Below are 22,069 nucleotides of genomic sequence, written 5' to 3'. Positions count from 1 at the left end.
TTAATACTCATTCAAAACAATCCATTCCGATTTGTTTATGTACTGTCAGCCAACAGTTTTATATTTTACTACTTTTGATGGGACCATCATGCAATAGTCTTCAACCAGGAAGCCAATTGGTCAAGAATGTTCTTGTTATCAACCATATTTGGCTGGTTTTGTATGTTTTCAATCAGACTAGGGTGAGGAAGGACCTAAGTAAGTTATGGAGAGCAAATAAATTCCTTATGCAAATTAGTTTGGAAATTAGACCATCTGATTGGTTGATGCAATTCTCATTAGGGATGGCCATTGGCCATCGATGTTTATAAACCATCGATGGGTTATGGTCGATGTTCAATAGTTTTTACATCAATGTTTAGTTAAAACGACTAGTTTTGTTTTGCTATTTCCTGTTACACAGAGCAAAGCTCCACCCACGACACCAGTGAAGCCCCGCCCCCATATTCTGATTGGCCCTCAGGCCAGTCAGTCAAATGCAATGGATGACCACTGATATGTAACAACATCGATGGCAAAGGCAACAATGGCCATCATTAATACTCATTCAAAACATTCCATTCCGATTGGTTTATGTACTGTCAGTCAACAGTTTTCTATTTTACTACTTTTGATGGGACCATCATGCATTAGTCTTCAACCAAGAAGCCAATTGGTCAAGAATGTTCTTGTTATCAACCATCTTTGGCTGGTTTTGTAAGTTTTCAATCAGACTAGGGTGAGGAAGGACCTAAGTAAGTTATGGAGAGCAAATAAATTCCTTATGCAAATTAGTTTGGAAATTAGACCATCTGATTGGTTGATGCAATTCTCATTAGGGATGGCCATCGGCCATCGATGTTTATAAACCATCGATGGGTTATGGTCGATGTTCAATAGTTTTTACATCAATGTTTAGTTAAAACGACTAGTTTTGTTTTGCTATTTCCTGTTACACAGAGCAAAGCTCCACCCACGACACCAGTGAAGCCCCGCCCCCATATTCTGATTGGCCCTCAGGCCAGTCAGTCAAATGCAATGGATGACCACTGATATGTAACAACATCGATGGCAAAGGCAACAATGGCCATCATTAATACTCATTCAAAACATTCCATTCCGATTGGTTTATGTACTGTCAGTCAACAGTTTGCTATTTTACTACTTTTGATGGGACCATCATGCATTAGTCTTCAACCAAGAAGCCAATTGGTCAAGAATGTTCTTGTTATCAACCATCTTTGGCTGGTTTTGTAAGTTTTCAATCAGACTAGGGTGAGGAAGGACCTAAGTAAGTTATGGAGAGCAAATAAATTCCTTATGCAAATTAGTTTGGAAATAAGACCATCTGATTGGTTGATGCAATTCTCATTAGGGATGGCCATCGGCCATCGATGTTTATAAACCATCGATGGGTTATGGTCGATGTTCAATAGTTTTTACATCAATGTTTAGTTAAAACGACTAGTTTTGTTTTACTATTTCCTGGTACACAGAGCAAAGCTCCACCCACGACACCAGTGAAGCCCCGCCCCCATATTCTGATTGGCCCACAGGCCAGTCAGTCAAATACAATGGATGACCACTGATATGTAACAACATCGATGGCAAAGGCAACAATGGCAATCATTAATACTCATTCAAAACAATGCATTCCGATTTGTTTATGTACTGTCAGTCAACAGTTTTCTATTTTACTACTTTTGATGGGACCATCATGCATTAGTCTTCAACCAAAAAGCCAATTGGTCAAGAATGTTCTTGTTATCAACAATCTTTGGCTGGTTTTGTAAGTTTTCAATCAGACTAGGGTGAGGAAGGACCTAAGTAAGTTATGGAGAGCAAATAAATTCCCTATGCAAATTAGTTTGGAAATTAGACCATCTGATTGGTTGATGCAATTCTCATTAGGGATGGCCATCGGCCATCGATGTTTATAAACCATCGATGGGTTATGGTCGATGTTCAATAGTTTTTACATCAATGTTTAGTTAAAACGACTAGTTTTGTTATTTCCTGGTACACAGAGCAAAGTTCCACCCACGACACCAGTGAAGCCCCGCCCCCATATTCTGATTGGCCCACAGGCCAGTCAGTCAAATGCAATGGATGACCACTGATATGTAACAACATCAATGGCAAAGGCAACAATGGCCATCATTAATACTCATTCAAAACAATCCATTCCGATTGGTTTATGTACTGTCAGTCAACAGTTTTCTATTTTACTACTTTTGATGGGACCATCATGCAATAGTCTTCAACCAGGAAGCCAATTGGTCAAGAATGTTCTTGTTATCAACCATCTTTGGCTGGTTTTGTAGGTTTTCAATCAGACTAGGGTGAGGAAGGACCTAAGTAAGTTATTGAGAGCAAATAAATTCCTTATGCAAATTAGTTTGGAAATTAGACCATCTGATTGGTTGATGCAATTCTCATTAGGGATGGCCATCGATGGTTATAAACCATCGATGGGTTATGGTCGATGTTCAATAGTTTTTACATCAATGTTTAGTTAAAACGACTAGTTTTGTTTTGCTATTTCCTGGTACACAGAGCAAAGTTCCACCCACGACACCAGTGAAGCCCCGCCCCCATATTCTGATTGGCCCACAGGCCAGTCAGTCAAATGCAATGGATGACCACTGATATGTAACAACATCGATGGCAAAGGCAACAATGGCCATCATTAATACTCATTCAAAACAATCCATTCCGATTGGTTTATGTACTGTCAGTCAACAGTTTTCTATTTTACTACTTTTGATGGGACCATCATGCAATAGTCTTCAACCAGGAAGCCAATTGGTCAAGAATGTTCTTGTTATCAACCATCTTTGGCTGGTTTTGTAGGTTTTCAATCAGACTAGGGTGAGGAAGGAACTAAGTAAGTTAATGAGAGCAAATAAATTCCTTATGCAAATTAGTTTGGAAATTAGACCATCTGATTGGTTGATGCAATTCTCATTAGGGATGGCCATCGATGTTTATAAACCATCGATGGGTTATGGTCGATGTTCAATAGTTTTTACATCAATGTTTAGTTAAAACGACTAGTTTTGTTTTACTATTTCCTGGTACACAGAGCAAAGCTTCACCCATGACACCAGTGAAGCCCCGCACCCATATTCTGATTGGCCCACAGGCCAGTCAGTCAAATACAATGGATGACCACTGATATGTAACAACATCGATGGCAAAGGCAACAATGGCAATCATTAATACTCATTCAAAACAATCCATTCCGATTTGTTTATGTACTGTCAGCCAACAGTTTTCTATTTTACTACTTTTGATGGGACCATCATGCAATAGTCTTCAACCAGGAAGCCTATTGGTCAAGAATGTTCTTGTTATCAACCATCTTTGGCTGGTTTTGTATGTTTTCAATCAGACTAGGGTGAGGAAGGACCTAAGTAAGTTATGGAGAGCAAATAAATTCCTTATGCAAATTAGTTTGGAAATTAGACCATCTGATTGGTTGATGCAATTCTCATTAGGGATGGCCATCGGCCATCGATGTTTATAAACCATCGATGGGTTATGGTCGATGTTCAATAGTTTTTACATCAATGTTTAGTTAAAACGACTAGTTTTGTTTTGCTATTTCCTGTTACACAGAGCAAAGCTCCACCCACGACACCAGTGAAGCCCCGCCCCCATATTCTGATTGGCCCTCAGGCCAGTCAGTCAAATGCAATGGATGACCACTGATATGTAACAACATCGATGGCAAAGGCAACAATGGCAATCATTAATACTCATTCAAAACAATCCATTCCGATTGTTTATGTACTGTCAGCCAACAGTTTTCTATTTTACTACTTTTGATGGGACCATCATGCATTAGTCTTCAACCAAGAAGCCAATTGGTCAAGAATGTTCTTGTTATCAACCATCTTTGGCTGGTTTTGTAAGTTTTCAATCAGACTAGGGTGAGGAAGGACCTAAGTAAGTTATGGAGAGCAAATAAATTCCTTATGCAAATTAGTTTGGAAATTAGACCATCTGATTGGTTGATGCAATTCTCATTAGGGATGGCCATCGGCCATCGATGTTTATAAACCATCGATGGGTTATGGTCGATGTTCAATAGTTTTTACATCAATGTTTAGTTAAAACGACTAGTTTTGTTTTGCTATTTCCTGTTACACAGAGCAAAGCTCCACCCACGACACCAGTGAAGCCCCGCCCCCATATTCTGATTGGCCCTCAGGCCAGTCAGTCAAATGCAATGGATGACCACTGATATGTAACAACATCGATGGCAAAGGCAACAATGGCCATCATTAATACTCATTCAAAACATTCCATTCCGATTGGTTTATGTACTGTCAGTCAACAGTTTTCTATTTTACTACTTTTGATGGGACCATCATGCATTAGTCTTCAACCAAGAAGCCAATTGGTCAAGAATGTTCTCGTTATCAACCATCTTTGGCTGGTTTTGTAAGTTTTCAATCAGACTAGGGTGAGGAAGGACCTAAGTAAGTTATGGAGAGCAAATAAATTCCTTATGCAAATTAGTTTGGAAATTAGACCATCTGATTGGTTGATGCAATTCTCATTAGGGATGGCCATCGGCCATCGATGTTTATAAACCATCGATGGGTTATGGTCGATGTTCAATAGTTTTTACATCAATGTTTAGTTAAAACGACTAGTTTTGTTTTACTATTTCCTGGTACACAGAGCAAAGCTCCACCCACGACACCAGTGAAGCCCCGCCCCCATATTCTGATTGGCCCACAGGCCAGTCAGTCAAATACAATGGATGACCACTGATATGTAACAACATCGATGGCAAAGGCAACAATGGCAATCATTAATACTCATTCAAAACAATGCATTCCGATTTGTTTATGTACTGTCAGTCAACAGTTTTCTATTTTACTACTTTTGATGGGACCATCATGCATTAGTCTTCAACCAAGAAGCCAATTGGTCAAGAATGTTCTTGTTATCAACCATCTTTGGCTGGTTTTGTAAGTTTTCAATCAGACTATGGTGAGGAAGGACCTAAGTAAGTTATGGAGAGCAAATAAATTCCTTATGCAAATTAGTTTGGAAATTAGACCATCTGATTGGTTGATGCAATTCTCATTAGGGATGGCCATCGGCCATCGGCCATCGATGTTTATAAACCATCGATGGGTTATGGTCGATGTTCAATAGTTTTTACATCAATGTTTAGTTAAAACGACTAGTTTTGTTTTGCTATTTCCTGGTACACAGAGCAAAGTTCCACCCACGACACCAGTGAAGCCCCGCCCCATATTCTGATTGGCCCACAGGCCAGTCAGTCAAATGCAATGGATGACCACTGATATGTAACAACATCGATGGCAAAGGCAACAATGGCCATCATTAATACTCATTCAAAACAATCCATTCCGATTGGTTTATGTACTGTCAGTCAACAGTTTTCTATTTTACTACTTTTGATGGGACCATCATGCAATAGTCTTCAACCAGGAAGCCAATTGGTCAAGAATGTTCTTGTTATCAACCATCTTTGGCTGGTTTTGTAGGTTTTCAATCAGACTAGGGTGAGGAAGGAACTAAGTAAGTTAATGAGAGCAAATAAATTCCTTATGCAAATTAGTTTGGAAATTAGACCATCTGATTGGTTGATGCAATTCTCATTAGGGATGGCCATCGATGTTTATAAACCATCGATGGGTTATGGTCGATGTTCAATAGTTTTTACATCAATGTTTAGTTAAAACGACTAGTTTTGTTTTACTATTTCCTGGTACACAGAGCAAAGCTCCACCCATGACACCAGTGAAGCCCCGCACCCATATTCTGATTGGCCCACAGGCCAGTCAGTCAAATACAATGGATGACCACTGATATGTAACAACATCGATGGCAAAGGCAACAATGGCAATCATTAATACTCATTCAAAACAATCCATTCCGATTTGTTTATGTACTGTCAGCCAACAGTTTTCTATTTTACTACTTTTGATGGGACCATCATGCAATAGTCTTCAACCAGGAAGCCTATTGGTCAAGAATGTTCTTGTTATCAACCATCTTTGGCTGGTTTTGTATGTTTTCAATCAGACTAGGGTGAGGAAGGACCTAAGTAAGTTATGGAGAGCAAATAAATTCCTTATGCAAATTAGTTTGGAAATTAGACCATCTGATTGGTTGATGCAATTCTCATTAGGGATGGCCATCGGCCATCGATGTTTATAAACCATCGATGGGTTATGGTCGATGTTCAATAGTTTTTACATCAATGTTTAGTTAAAACGACTAGTTTTGTTTTGCTATTTCCTGTTACACAGAGCAAAGCTCCACCCACGACACCAGTGAAGCCCCGCCCCCATATTCTGATTGGCCCTCAGGCCAGTCAGTCAAATGCAATGGATGACCACTGATATGTAACAACATCGATGGCAAAGGCAACAATGGCAATCATTAATACTCATTCAAAACAATCCATTCCGATTGTTTATGTACTGTCAGCCAACAGTTTTCTATTTTACTACTTTTGATGGGACCATCATGCATTAGTCTTCAACCAAGAAGCCAATTGGTCAAGAATGTTCTTGTTATCAACCATCTTTGGCTGGTTTTGTAAGTTTTCAATCAGACTAGGGTGAGGAAGGACCTAAGTAAGTTATGGAGAGCAAATAAATTCCTTATGCAAATTAGTTTGGAAATTAGACCATCTGATTGGTTGATGCAATTCTCATTAGGGATGGCCATCGGCCATCGATGTTTATAAACCATCGATGGGTTATGGTCGATGTTCAATAGTTTTTACATCAATGTTTAGTTAAAACGACTAGTTTTGTTATTTCCTGGTACACAGAGCAAAGTTCCACCCACGACACCAGTGAAGCCCCGCCCCGATATTCTGATTGGCCCACAGGCCAGTCAGTCAAATGCAATGGATGACCACTGATATGTAACAACATCGATGGCAAAGGCAACAATGGCCATCATTAATACTCATTCAAAACAATCCATTCCGATTGGTTTATGTACTGTCAGTCAACAGTTTTCTATTTTACTACTTTTGATGGGACCATCATGCAATAGTCTTCAACCAGGAAGCCAATTGGTCAAGAATGTTCTTGTTATCAACCATCTTTGGCTGGTTTTGTAGGTTTTCAATCAGACTAGGGTGAGGAAGGACCTAAGTAAGTTATTGAGAGCAAATAAATTTCTTATGCAAATTAGTTTGGAAATTAGACCATCTGATTGGTTGATGCAATTCTCATTAGGGATGTCCATCGATGGTTATAAACCATCGATGGGTTATGGTCGATGTTCAATAGTTTTTACATCAATGTTTAGTTAAAACGACTAGTTTTGTTTTACTATTTCCTGGTACACAGAGCAAAGCTCCACCCATGACACCAGTGAAGCCCCGCACCCATATTCTGATGGGCCCACAGGCCAGTCAGTCAAATACAATGGATGACCACTGATATGTAACAACATCGATGGCAAAGGCAACAATGGCAATCATTAATACTCATTCAAAACAATCCATTCCGATTTGTTTATGTACTGTCAGCCAACAGTTTTCTATTTTACTACTTTTGATGGGACCATCATGCAATAGTCTTCAACCAGGAAGCCAATTGGTCAAGAATGTTCTTGTTATCAACCATCTATTGCTGGTTTTGTATGTTTTCAATCAGACTAGGGTGAGGAAGGACCTAAGTAAGTTATGGAGAGCAAATAAATTCCTTATGCAAATTAGTTTGGAAATTAGACCATCTGATTGGTTGATGCAATTCTCATTAGGGATGGCCATCGGCCATCGATGTTTATAAACCATCGATGGGTTATGGTCGATGTTCAATAGTTTTTACATCAATGTTTAGTTAAAACGACTAGTTTTGTTTTGCTATTTCCTAGTACACAGAGCAAAGCTCCACCCACGACACCAGTGAAGCCCCGCCCCCATATTCTGATTGGCCCTCAGGCCAGTCAGTCAAATGCAATGGATGACCACTGATATGTAACAACATCGATGGCAAAGGCAACAATGGCAATCATTAATACTCATTCAAAACAATCCATTCCGATTTGTTTATGTACTGTCAGCCAACAGTTTTCTATTTTACTACTTTTGATGGGAACATCATGCATTAGTCTTCAACCAAGAAGCCAATTGGTCAAGAATGTTCTTGTTATCAACCATCTTTGGCTGGTTTTTTAAGTTTTCAATCAGACTAGGGTGAGGAAGGACCTAAGTAAGTTATGGAGAGCAAATAAATTCCTTATGCAAATTAGTTTGGAAATTAGACCATCTGATTGGTTGATGCAATTCTCATTAGGGATGGCCATCGGCCATCGATGTTTATAAACCATCGATGGGTTATGGTCGATGTTCAATAGTTTTTACATCAATGTTTAGTTAAAACGACTAGTTTTGTTTTGCTATTTCCTGTTACACAGAGCAAAGCTCCACCCACGACACCAGTGAAGCCCCGCCCCCATATTCTGATTGGCCCTCAGGCCAGTCAGTCAAATGCAATGGATGACCACTGATATGTAACAACATCGATGGCAAAGGCAACAATGGCCATCATTAATACTCATTCAAAACATTCCATTCTGATTGGTTTATGTACTGTCAGTCAACAGTTTTCTATTTTACTACTTTTGATGGGACCATCATGCAATAGTCTTCAACCAGGAAGCCAATTGGTCAAGAATGTTCTTGTTATCAACCATCTTTGGCTGGTTTTGTAGGTTTTCAATCAGACTAGGGTGAGGAAGGACCTAAGTAAGTTATGGAGAGCAAATAAATTCCTTATGCAAATTAGTTTGGAAATTAGACCATCTGATTGGTTGATGCAATTCTCATTAGGGATGGCCATCGGCCATCGATGTTTATAAACCATCGATGGGTTATGGTCGATGTTCAATAGTTTTTACATCAATGTTTAGTTAAAACGACTAGATTTGTTATTTCCTGGTACACAGAGCAAAGTTCCACCCACGACACCAGTGAAGCCCCGCCCCCATATTCTGATTGGCCCACAGGCCAGTCAGTCAAATGCAATGGATGACCACTGATATGTAACAACATCGATGGCAAAGGCAACAATGGCCATCATTAATACTCATTCAAAACAATCCATTCCGATTGGTTTATGTACTGTCAGTCAACAGTTTTCTATTTTACTACTTTTGATGGGACCATCATGCAATAGTCTTCAACCAGGAAGCCAATTGGTCAAGAATGTTCTTGTTATCAACCATCTTTGGCTGGTTTTGTAGGTTTTCAATCAGACTAGGGTGAGGAAGGACCTAAGTAAGTTATTGAGAGCAAATAAATTCCTTATGCAAATTAGTTTGGAAATTAGACCATCTGATTGGTTGATGCAATTCTCATTAGGGATGGCCATCGGCCATCGATGTTTATAAACCATCGATGGGTTATGGTCGATGTTCAATAGTTTTTACATCAATGTTTAGTTAAAACGACTAGTTTTTTTTGCTATTTCCTGGTACACAGAGCAAAGCTCCACCCACGACACCAGTGAAGCCCCGCCCCCATATTCTGATTGGCCCACAGGCCAGTCAGTCAAATACAATGGATGACCACTGATTTGTAACAACATCGATGGCAAAGCCAACAATAACCATCATTAATACTCATTCAAAACAATCCATTCCGATTGGTTTATGTACTGTCAGTCAACAGTTTTCTATTTTACTACTTTTGATGGGACCATCATGCAATAGTCTTCAACCAGGAAGCCAATTGGTCAAGAATGTTCTTGTTATCAACCGTCTTTGGCTGGTTTTGTGGGTTTTCAATCAGACTAGGGTGAGGAAGGACCTAAGTAAGTTATGGAGAGCAAATAAATTCCTTATGCAAATTAGTTTGGAAATTAGACCATCTGATTTGTTGATGCAATTCTCATTAGTGATGGCCATCGGCTATCGATGTTTATAAACCATCGATGGGTTATGGTCGATGTTCAATAGTTTTTACATCAATATTTAGTTAAAACGACTAGTTTTGTTATTTCCTGGTACACAGAGCAAAGTTCCACCCACGACACCAGTGAAGCCCCGCCCCCATATTCTGATTGGCCCACAGGCCAGTCAGTCAAATGCAATGGATGACCACTGATATGTAACAACATCGATGGCAAAGGCAACAATGGCCATCATTAATACTCATTCAAAACAATCCATTCCGATTGGTTTATGTACTGTCAGTCAACAGTTTTCTATTTTACTACTTTTGATGGGACCATCATGCAATAGTCTTCAACCAGGAAGCCAATTGGTCAAGAATGTTCTTGTTATCAACCATCTTTGGCTGGTTTTGTAGGTTTTCAATCAGACTAGGGTGAGGAAGGACCTAAGTAAGTTAATGAGAGCAAATAAATTCCTTATGCAAATTAGTTTGGAAATTAGACCATCTGATTGGTTGATGCAATTCTCATTAGGGATGGCCATCGATGTTTATAAACCATCGATGGGTTATGGTCGATGTTCAATAGTTTTTACATCAATGTTTAGTTAAAACGACTAGTTTTGTTTTACTATTTCCTGGTACACAGAGCAAAGCACCACCCATGACACCAGTGAAGCCCCGCACCCATATTCTGATTGGCCCACAGGCCAGTCAGTCAAATACAATGGATGACCACTGATATGTAACAACATCGATGGCAAAGGCAACAATGGCAATCATTAATACTCATTCAAAACAATCCATTCCGATTTGTTTATGTACTGTCAGCCAACAGTTTTCTATTTTACTACTTTTGATGGGACCATCATGCAATAGTCTTCAACCAGGAAGCCAATTGGTCAAGAATGTTCTTGTTATCAACCATCTTTGGCTGGTTTTGTATGTTTTCAATCAGACTAGGGTGAGGAAGGACCTAAGTAAGTTATGGAGAGCAAATAAATTCCTTATGCAAATTAGTTTGGAAATTAGACCATCTGATTGGTTGATGCAATTCTCATTAGGGATGGCCATCGGCCATCGATGTTTATAAACCATCGATGGGTTATGGTCGATGTTCAATAGTTTTTACATCAATGTTTAGTTAAAACGACTAGTTTTGTTTTGCTATTTCCTGTTACACAGAGCAAAGCTCCACCCACGACACCAGTGAAGCCCCGCCCCCATATTCTGATTGGCCCTCAGGCCAGTCAGTCAAATGCAATGGATGACCACTGATATGTAACAACATCGATGGCAAAGGCAACAATGGCCATCATTAATACTCATTCAAAACATTCCATTCCGATTGGTTTATGTACTGTCAGTCAACAGTTTTCTATTTTACTACTTTTGATGGGACCATCATGCATTAGTCTTCAACCAATAAGCCAATTGGTCAAGAATGTTCTTGTTATCAACCATCTTTGGCTGGTTTTGTAAGTTTTCAATCAGACTAGGGTGAGGAAGGACCTAAGTAAGTTATGGAGAGCAAATAAATTCCTTATGCAAATTAGTTTGGAAATTAGACCATCTGATTGGTTGATGCAATTCTCATTAGGGATGGCCATCGGCCATCGATGTTTATAAACCATCGATGGGTTATGGTCGATGTTCAATAGTTTTTACATCAATGTTTAGTTAAAACGACTAGTTTTGTTTTGCTATTTCCTGTTACACAGAGCAAAGCTCCACCCACGACACCAGTGAAGCCCCGCCCCCATATTCTGATTGGCCCTCAGGCCAGTCAGTCAAATGCAATGGATGACCACTGATATGTAACAACATCGATGGCAAAGGCAACAATGGCCATCATTAATACTCATTCAAAACATTCCATTCCGATTGGTTTATGTACTGTCAGTCAACAGTTTTCTATTTTACTACTTTTGATGGGACCATCATGCATTAGTCTTCAACCAAGAAGCCAATTGGTCAAGAAAGTTCTTGTTATCAACCATCTTTGGCTGGTTTTGTAAGTTTTCAATCAGACTAGGGTGAGGAAGGACCTAAGTAAGTTATGGAGAGCAAATAAATTCTTTATGCAAATTAGTTTGGAAATTAGACCATCTGATTGGTTGATGCAATTCTCATTAGGGATGGCCATCGGCCATCTATGTTTATAACCATCGATGGGTTATGGTCGATGTTCAATAGTTTTTACATCAATGTTTAGTTAAAATGACTAGTTTTGTTTTGCTATTTCCTGTTACACAGAGCAAAGCTCCACCCACGGCACCAGTGAAGCCCCGCCCCCATATTCTGATTGGCCCTCAGGCCAGTCAGTCAAATGCAATGGATGACCACTGATATGTAACAACATTGATGGCAAAGGCAACAATGGCCATCATTAATACTTATTCAAAACATTCCATTCCGATTGGTTTATGTACTGTCAGTCAACAGTTTTCTATTTTACTACTTTTGATGGGACCATCATGCAATAGTCTTCAACCAGGAAGCCAATTGGTCAAGAATGTTCTTGTTATCAACCATCTTTGGCTGGTTTTGTAGGTTTTCAATCAGACTAGGGTGAGGAAGGACCTAAGTAAGTTATTGAGAGCTAATAAATTCCTTATGCAAATTAGTTTGGAAATTAGACCATCTGATTGGTTGATGCAATTCTCATTAGGGATGGCCATCGATGTTTATAAACCATCGATGGGTTATGGTCGATGTTCAATAGTTTTTACATCAATGTTTAGTTAAAACGACTAGTTTTGTTTTACTATTTCCTGGTACACAGAGCAAAGCTCCACCCATGACACCAGTGAAGCCCCGCACCCATATTCTGATTGGCCCACAGGCCAGTCAGTCAAATACAATGGATGACCACTGATATGTAACAACATCGATGGCAAAGGCAACAATGGCAATCATTAATACTCATTCAAAACAATCCATTCCGATTTGTTTATGTACTGTCAGCAAACAGTTTTCTATTTTACTACTTTTGATGGGACCATCATGCAATAGTCTTCAACCAGGAAGCCAATTGGTCAAGAATGTTCTTGTTATCAACCATCTTTGGCTGGTTTTGTATGTTTTCAATCAGACTAGGGTGAGGAAGGACCTAAGTAAGTTATGGAGAGCAAATAAATTCCTTATGCAAATTAGTTTGGAAATTAGACCATCTGATTGGTTGATGCAATTCTCATTAGGGATGGCCATCGGCCATCGATGTTTATAAACCATCGATGGGTTATGGTCGATGTTCAATAGTTTTTACATCAATGTTTAGTTAAAACGACTAGTTTTGTTTTGCTATTTCCTGGTACACAGAGCAAAGCTCCACCCACGACACCAGTGAAGCCCCGCCCCCATATTCTGATTGGCCCTCAGGCCAGTCAGTCAAATGCAATGGATGACCACTGATATGTAACAACATCGATGGCAAAGGCAACAATGGCAATCATTAATACTCATTCAAAACAATCCATTCCGATTTGTTTATGTACTGTCAGCCAACAGTTTTCTATTTTACTACTTTTGATGGGACCATCATGCATTAGTCTTCAACCAAGAAGCCAATTGGTCAAGAATGTTCTTGTTATCAACCATCTTTGGCTTGTTTTGTAAGTTTTCAATCAGACTAGGGTGAGGAAGGACCTAAGTAAGTTATGGAGAGCAAATAAATTCCTTATGCAAATTAGTTTGGAAATTAGACCATCTGATTGGTTGATGCAATTCTCATTAGGGATGGCCATCGGCCATCTATGTTTATAACCATCGATGGGTTATGGTCGATGTTCAATAGTTTTTACATCAATGTTTAGTTAAAACGACTAGTTTTGTTTTGCTATTTCCTGTTACACAGGGAAAGCTCCACCCACGGCACCAGTGAAGCCCCGCCCCCATATTCTGATTGGCCCTCAGGCCAGTCAGTCAAATGCAATGGATGACCACTGATATGTAACAACATCGATGGCAAAGGCAACAATGGCCATCATTAATACTCATTCAAAACATTCCATTCCGATTGGTTTATGTACTGTCAGTCAACAGTTTTCTATTTTACTACTTTTGATGGGACCATCATGCAATAGTCTTCAACCAGGAAGCCAATTGGTCAAGAATGTTCTTGTTATCAACCATCTTTGGCTGGTTTTGTAGGTTTTCAATCAGACTAGGGTGAGGAAGGACCTAAGTAAGTTATTGAGAGCAAATAAATTCCTTATGCAAATTAGTTTGGAAATTAGACCATCTGATTGGTTGATGCAATTCTCATTAGGGATGGCCATCGATGTTTATAAACCATCGATGGGTTATGGTCGATGTTCAATAGTTTTTACATCAATGTTTAGTTAAAACGACTAGTTTTGTTTTACTATTTCCTGGTACACAGAGCAAAGCTCCACCCATGACACCAGTGAAGCCCCGCACCCATATTCTGATTGGCCCACAGGCCAGTCAGTCAAATACAATGGATGACCACTGATATGTAACAACATCGATGGCAAAGGCAACAATGGCAATCATTAATACTCATTCAAAACAATCCATTCCGATTTGTTTATGTACTGTCAGCCAACAGTTTTCTATTTTACTACTTTTGATGGGACCATCATGCATTAGTCTTCAACCAAGAAGCCAATTGGTCAAGAATGTTCTTGTTATCAACCATCTTTGGCTTGTTTTGTAAGTTTTCAATCAGACTAGGGTGAGGAAGGACCTAAGTAAGTTATGGAGAGCAAATAAATTCCTTATGCAAATTAGTTTGGAAATTAGACCATCTGATTGGTTGATGCAATTCTCATTAGGGATGGCCATCGGCCATCTATGTTTATAACCATCGATGGGTTATGGTCGATGTTCAATAGTTTTTACATCAATGTTTAGTTAAAACGACTAGTTTTGTTTTGCTATTTCCTGTTACACAGGGAAAGCTCCACCCACGGCACCAGTGAAGCCCCGCCCCCATATTCTGATTGGCCCTCAGGCCAGTCAGTCAAATGCAATGGATGACCACTGATATGTAACAACATCGATGGCAAAGGCAACAATGGCAATCATTAATACTCATTCAAAACAATCCATTCCGATTTGTTTATGTACTGTCAGCCAACAGTTTTCTATTTTACTACTTTTGATGGGACCATCATGCATTAGTCTTCAACCAAGAAGCCAATTGGTCAAGAATGTTCTTGTTATCAACCATCTTTGGCTTGTTTTGTAAGTTTTCAATCAGACTAGGGTGAGGAAGGACCTAAGTAAGTTATGGAGAGCAAATAAATTCCTTATGCAAATTAGTTTGGAAATTAGACCATCTGATTGGTTGATGCAATTCTCATTAGGGATGGCCATCGGCCATCTATGTTTATAACCATCGATGGGTTATGGTCGATGTTCAATAGTTTTTACATCAATGTTTAGTTAAAACGACTAGTTTTGTTTTGCTATTTCCTGTTACACAGGGAAAGCTCCACCCACGGCACCAGTGAAGCCCCGCCCCCATATTCTGATTGGCCCTCAGGCCAGTCAGTCAAATGCAATGGATAACCACTGATATGTAACAACATCGATGGCAAAGGCAACAATGGCCATCATTAATACTCATTCAAAACATTCCATTCCGATTGGTTTATGTACTGTCAGTCAACAGTTTTCTATTTTACTACTTTTGATGGGACCATCATGCATTAGTCTTCAACCAAGAAGCCAATTGGTCAAGAATGTTCTTGTTATCAACCATCTTTGGCTGGGTTTGTAAGTTTTCAATCAGACTAGGGTGAGGAAGGACCTAAGTAAGTTATGGAGAGCAAATAAATTCCTTATGCAAATTAGTTTGGAAATTAGACCATCTGATTGGTTGATGCAATTCTCATTAGGGATGGCCATCGGCCATCGATGTTTATAAACCATCGATGGGTTATGGTCGATGTTCAATAGTTTTTACATCAATGTTTAGTTAAAACGACTAGTTTTGTTATTTCCTGGTACACAGAGCAAAGTTCCACCCACGACACCAGTGAAGCCCCGCCCCCATATTCTGATTGGCCCACAGGCCAGTCAGTCAAATGCAATGGATGACCACTGATATGTAACAACATCGATGGCAAAGGCAACAATGGCCATCATTAATACTCATTCAAAACAATAGATTCCGATTGGTTTATGTACTGTCAGTCAACAGTTTTCTATTTTACTACTTTTGATGGGACCATCATGCAATAGTCTTCAACCAGGAAGCCAATTGGTCAAGAATGTTCTTGTTATCAACCATCTTTGGCTGGTTTTGTAGGTTTTCAATCAGACTAGGGTGAGGAAGGACCTAAGTAAGTTATTGAGAGCAAATAAATTCCTTATGCAAATTAGTTTGGAAATTAGACCATCTGATTGGTTGATGCAATTCTCATTAGGGATGGCCATCGGCCATCGATGTTTATAAACCATCGATGGGTTATGGTCGATGTTCAATAGTTTTTACATCAATGTTTAGTTAAAACGACTAGTTTTGTTTTGCTATTTCCTGTTACACAGAGCAAAGCTCCACCCACGACACCAGTGAAGCCCCGCCCCCATATTCTGATTGGCCCTCAGGCCAGTCAGTCAAATGCAATGGATGACCACTGATATGTAACAACATCGATGGCAAAGGCAACAATGGCCATCATTAATACTCATTCAAAACATTCCATTCCGATTGGTTTATGTACTGTCAGTCAACAGTTTTCTATTTTACTACTTTTGATGGGACCATCATGCATTAGTCTTCAACCAAGAAGCCAATTGGTCAAGAAAGTTCTTGTTATCAACCATCTTTGGCTGGTTTTGTAAGTTTTCAATCAGACTAGGGTGAGGAAGGACCTAAGTAAGTTATGGAGAGCAAATAAATTCCTTATGCAAATTAGTTTGGAAATTAGACCATCTGATTGGTTGATGCAATTCTCATTAGGGATGGCCATCGGCCATCGATGTTTATAAACCATCGATGGGTTATGGTCGATGTTCAATAGTTTTTACATCAATGTTTAGTTAAAACGACTAGTTTTGTTTTGCTATTTCCTGTTACACAGAGCAAAGCTCCACCCACGGCACCAGGGAAGCCCCGCCCCCATATTCTGATTGGTCCTCAGGCCAGTCAGTCAAATGCAATGGATGACCACTGATATGTAACAACATCGATGGCAAAGGCAACAATGGCCATCATTAATACTCATTCAAAACATTCCATTGCGATTGGTTTATGTACTGTCAGTCAACAGTTTTCTATTTTACTACTTTTGATGGGACCATCATGCATTAGTCTTCAACCAAGAAGCCAATTGGTCAAGAATGTTCTTGTTATCAACCATCTTGGGCTGGTTTTGTAAGTTTTCAATCAGGCTAGGGTGAGGAAGGACCTAAGTAAGTTATGGAGAGCAAATAAATTCCTTATGCAAATTAGTTTGGAAATTAGACCATCTGATTGGTTGATGCAATTCTCATTAGGGATGGCCATCGGCCATCTATGTTTATAACCATCGATGGGTTATGGTCGATGTTCAATAGTTTTTACATCAATGTTTAGTTAAAATGACTAGTTTTGTTTTGCTATTTCCTGTTACACAGAGCAAAGCTCCACCCACGGCACCAGTGAAGCCCCGCCCCCATATTCTGATTGGCCCTCAGGCCAGTCAGTCAAATGCAATGGATGACCACTGATATGTAACAACATTGATGGCAAAGGCAACAATGGCCATCATTAATACTCATTCAAAACATTCCATTCCGATTGGTTTATGTACTGTCAGTCAACAGTTTTCTATTTTACTACTTTTGATGGGACCATCATGCAATAGTCTTCAACCAGGAAGCCAATTGGTCAAGAATGTTCTTGTTATCAACCATCTTTGGCTGGTTTTGTAGGTTTTCAATCAGACTAGGGTGAGGAAGGACCTAAGTAAGTTATTGAGAGCTAATAAATTCCTTATGCAAATTAGTTTGGAAATTAGACCATCTGATTGGTTGATGCAATTCTCATTAGGGATGGCCATCGATGGTTATAAACCATCGATGGGTTATGGTCGATGTTCAATAGTTTTTACATCAATGTTTAGTTAAAACGACTAGTTTTGTTTTGCTATTTCCTGTTACACAGAGCAAAGCTCCACCCACGACACCAGTGAAGCCCCGCCCCCATATTCTGATTGGCCCTCAGGCCAGTCAGTCAAATGCAATGGATGACCACTGATATGTAACAACATCGATGGCAAAGGCAACAATGGCCATCATTAATACTCATTCAAAACATTCCATTCCGATTGGTTTATGTACTGTCAGTCAACAGTTTTCTATTTTACTACTTTTGATGGGACCATCATGCATTAGTCTTCAACCAAGAAGCCAATTGGTCAAGAATGTTCTTGTTATCAACCATCTTTGGCTGGTTTTGTAAGTTTTCAATCAGGCTAGGGTGAGGAAGGACCTAAGTAAGTTATGGAGAGCAAATAAATTCCTTATGCAAATTAGTTTGGAAATTAGACCATCTGATTGGTTGATGCAATTCTCATTAGGGATGGCCATCGGCCATCTATGTTTATAACCATCGATGGGTTATGGTCGATGTTCAATAGTTTTTACATCAATGTTTAGTTAAAATGACTAGTTTTGTTTTGCTATTTCCTGTTACACAGAGCAAAGCTCCACCCACGGCACCAGTGAAGCCCCGCCCCCATATTCTGATTGGCCCTCAGGCCAGTCAGTCAAATGCAATGGATGACCACTGATATGTAACAACATTGATGGCAAAGGCAACAATGGCCATCATTAATACTCATTCAATACATTCCATTCCGATTGGTTTATGTACTGTCAGTCAACAGTTTTCTATTTTACTACTTTTGATGGGACCATCATGCAATAGTCTTCAACCAGGAAGCCAATTGGTCAAGAATGTTCTTGTTATCAACCATCTTTGGCTGGTTTTGTAGGTTTTCAATCAGACTAGGGTGAGGAAGGACCTAAGTAAGTTATTGAGAGCTAATAAATTCCTTATGCAAATTAGTTTGGAAATTAGACCATCTGATTGGTTGATGCAATTCTCATTAGGGATGGCCATCGATGGTTATAAACCATCGATGGGTTATGGTCGATGTTCAATAGTTTTTACATCAATGTTTAGTTAAAACGACTAGTTTTGTTTTACTATTTCCTGGTACACAGAGCAAAGCTCCACCCATGACACCAGTGAAGCCCCGCACCCATATTCTGATTGGCCCACAGGCCAGTCAGTCAAATACAATGGATGACCACTGATATGTAACAACATCGATGGCAAAGGCAACAATGGCAATCATTAATACTCATTCAAAACAATCCATTCCGATTTGTTTATGTACTGTCAGCCAACAGTTTTCTATTATACTACTTTTGATGGGACCATCATGCAATAGTCTTCAACCAGGAAGCCAATTGGTCAAGAATGTTCTTGTTATCAACCATCTTTGGCTGGTTTTGTATGTTTTCAATCAGACTAGGGTGAGGAAGGACCTAAGTAAGTTATGGAGAGCAAATAAATTCCTTATGCAAATTAGTTTGGAAATTAGACCATCTGATTGGTTGATGCAATTCTCATTAGGGATGGCCATCGGCCATCGATGTTTATAAACCATCGATGGGTTATGGTCGATGTTCAATAGTTTTTACATCAATGTTTAGTTAAAACGACTAGTTTTGTTTTGCTATTTCCTGGTACACAGAGCAAAGCTCCACCCACGACACCAGTGAAGCCCCGCCCCCATATTCTGATTGGCCCTCAGGCCAGTCAGTCAAATGCAATGGATGACCACTGATATGTAACAACATCGATGGCAAAGGCAACAATGGCAATCATTAATACTCATTCAAAACAATCCATTCCGATTTGTTTATGTACTGTCAGCCAACAGTTTTCTATTTTACTACTTTTGATGGGACCATCATGCATTAGTCTTCAACCAAGAAGCCAATTGGTCAAGAATGTTCTTGTTATCAACCATCTTTGGCTTGTTTTGTAAGTTTTCAATCAGACTAGGGTGAGGAAGGACCTAAGTAAGTTATGGAGAGCAAATAAATTCCTTATGCAAATTAGTTTGGAAATTAGACCATCTGATTGGTTGATGCAATTCTCATTAGGGATGGCCATCGGCCATCTATGTTTATAACCATCGATGGGTTATGGTCGATGTTCAATAGTTTTTACATCAATGTTTAGTTAAAACGACTAGTTTTGTTTTGCTATTTCCTGTTACACAGGGAAAGCTCCACCCACGGCACCAGTGAAGCCCCGCCCCCATATTCTGATTGGCCCTCAGGCCAGTCAGTCAAATGCAATGGATGACCACTGATATGTAACAACATCGATGGCAAAGGCAACAATGGCCATCATTAATACTCATTCAAAACATTCCATTCCGATTGGTTTATGTACTGTCAGTCAACAGTTTTCTATTTTACTACTTTTGATGGGACCATCATGCAATAGTCTTCAACCAGGAAGCCAATTGGTCAAGAATGTTCTTGTTATCAACCATCTTTGGCTGGTTTTGTAGGTTTTCAATCAGACTAGGGTGAGGAAGGACCTAAGTAAGTTATTGAGAGCAAATAAATTCCTTATGCAAATTAGTTTGGAAATTAGACCATCTGATTGGTTGATGCAATTCTCATTAGGGATGGCCATCGATGTTTATAAACCATCGATGGGTTATGGTCGATGTTCAATAGTTTTTACATCAATGTTTAGTTAAAACGACTAGTTTTGTTTTACTATTTCCTGGTACACAGAGCAAAGCTCCACCCATGACACCAGTGAAGCCCCGCACCCATATTCTGATTGGCCCACAGGCCAGTCAGTCAAATACAATGGATGACCACTGATATGTAACAACATCGATGGCAAAGGCAACAATGGCAATCATTAATACTCATTCAAAACAATCCATTCCGATTTGTTTATGTACTGTCAGCCAACAGTTTTCTATTTTACTACTTTTGATGGGACCATCATGCATTAGTCTTCAACCAAGAAGCCAATTGGTCAAGAATGTTCTTGTTATCAACCATCTTTGGCTGGTTTTGTAAGTTTTCAATCAGACTAGGGTGAGGAAGGACCTAAGTAAGTTATGGAGAGCAAATAAATTCCTTATGCAAATTAGTTTGGAAATTAGACCATCTGATTGGTTGATGCAATTCTCATTAGGGATGGCCATCGGCCATCGATGTTTATAAACCATCGATGGGTTATGGTCGATGTTCAATAGTTTTTACATCAATGTTTAGTTAAAACGACTAGTTTTGTTTTGCTATTTCCTGTTACACAGAGCAAAGCTCCACCCACGACACCAGTGAAGCCCCGCCCCCATATTCTGATTGGCCCTCAGGCCAGTCAGTCAAATGCAATGGATGACCACTGATATGTAACAACATCGATGGCAAAGGCAACAATGGCCATCATTAATACTCATTCAAAACATTCCATTCCGATTGGTTTATGTACTGTCAGTCAACAGTTTTCTATTTTACTACTTTTGATGGGACCATCATGCATTAGTCTTCAACCAAGAAGCCAATTGGTCAAGAATGTTCTTGTTATCAACCATCTTTGGCTGGGTTTGTAAGTTTTCAATCAGACTAGGGTGAGGAAGGACCTAAGTAAGTTATGGAGAGCAAATAAATTCCTTATGCAAATTAGTTTGGAAATTAGACCATCTGATTGGTTGATGCAATTCTCATTAGGGATGGCCATCGGCCATCGATGTTTATAAACCATCGATGGGTTATGGTCGATGTTCAATAGTTTTTACATCAATGTTTAGTTAAAACGACTAGTTTTGTTATTTCCTGGTACACAGAGCAAAGTTCCACCCACGACACCAGTGAAGCCCCGCCCCCATATTCTGATTGGCCCACAGGCCAGTCAGTCAAATGCAATGGATGACCACTGATATGTAACAACATCGATGGCAAAGGCAACAATGGCCATCATTAATACTCATTCAAAACAATAGATTCCGATTGGTTTATGTACTGTCAGTCAACAGTTTTCTATTTTACTACTTTTGATGGGACCATCATGCAATAGTCTTCAACCAGGAAGCCAATTGGTCAAGAATGTTCTTGTTATCAACCATCTTTGGCTGGTTTTGTAGGTTTTCAATCAGACTAGGGTGAGGAAGGACCTAAGTA

Source organism: Crinia signifera, chromosome 8, assembly GCF_055691185.1.
Source record: "Crinia signifera chromosome 8, ASM5569118v1, whole genome shotgun sequence".
In the NCBI taxonomy this organism is placed as follows: Eukaryota; Metazoa; Chordata; class Amphibia; order Anura; family Myobatrachidae; genus Crinia; species Crinia signifera.
Note: the sequence above shows the minus strand (reverse complement) of the source record.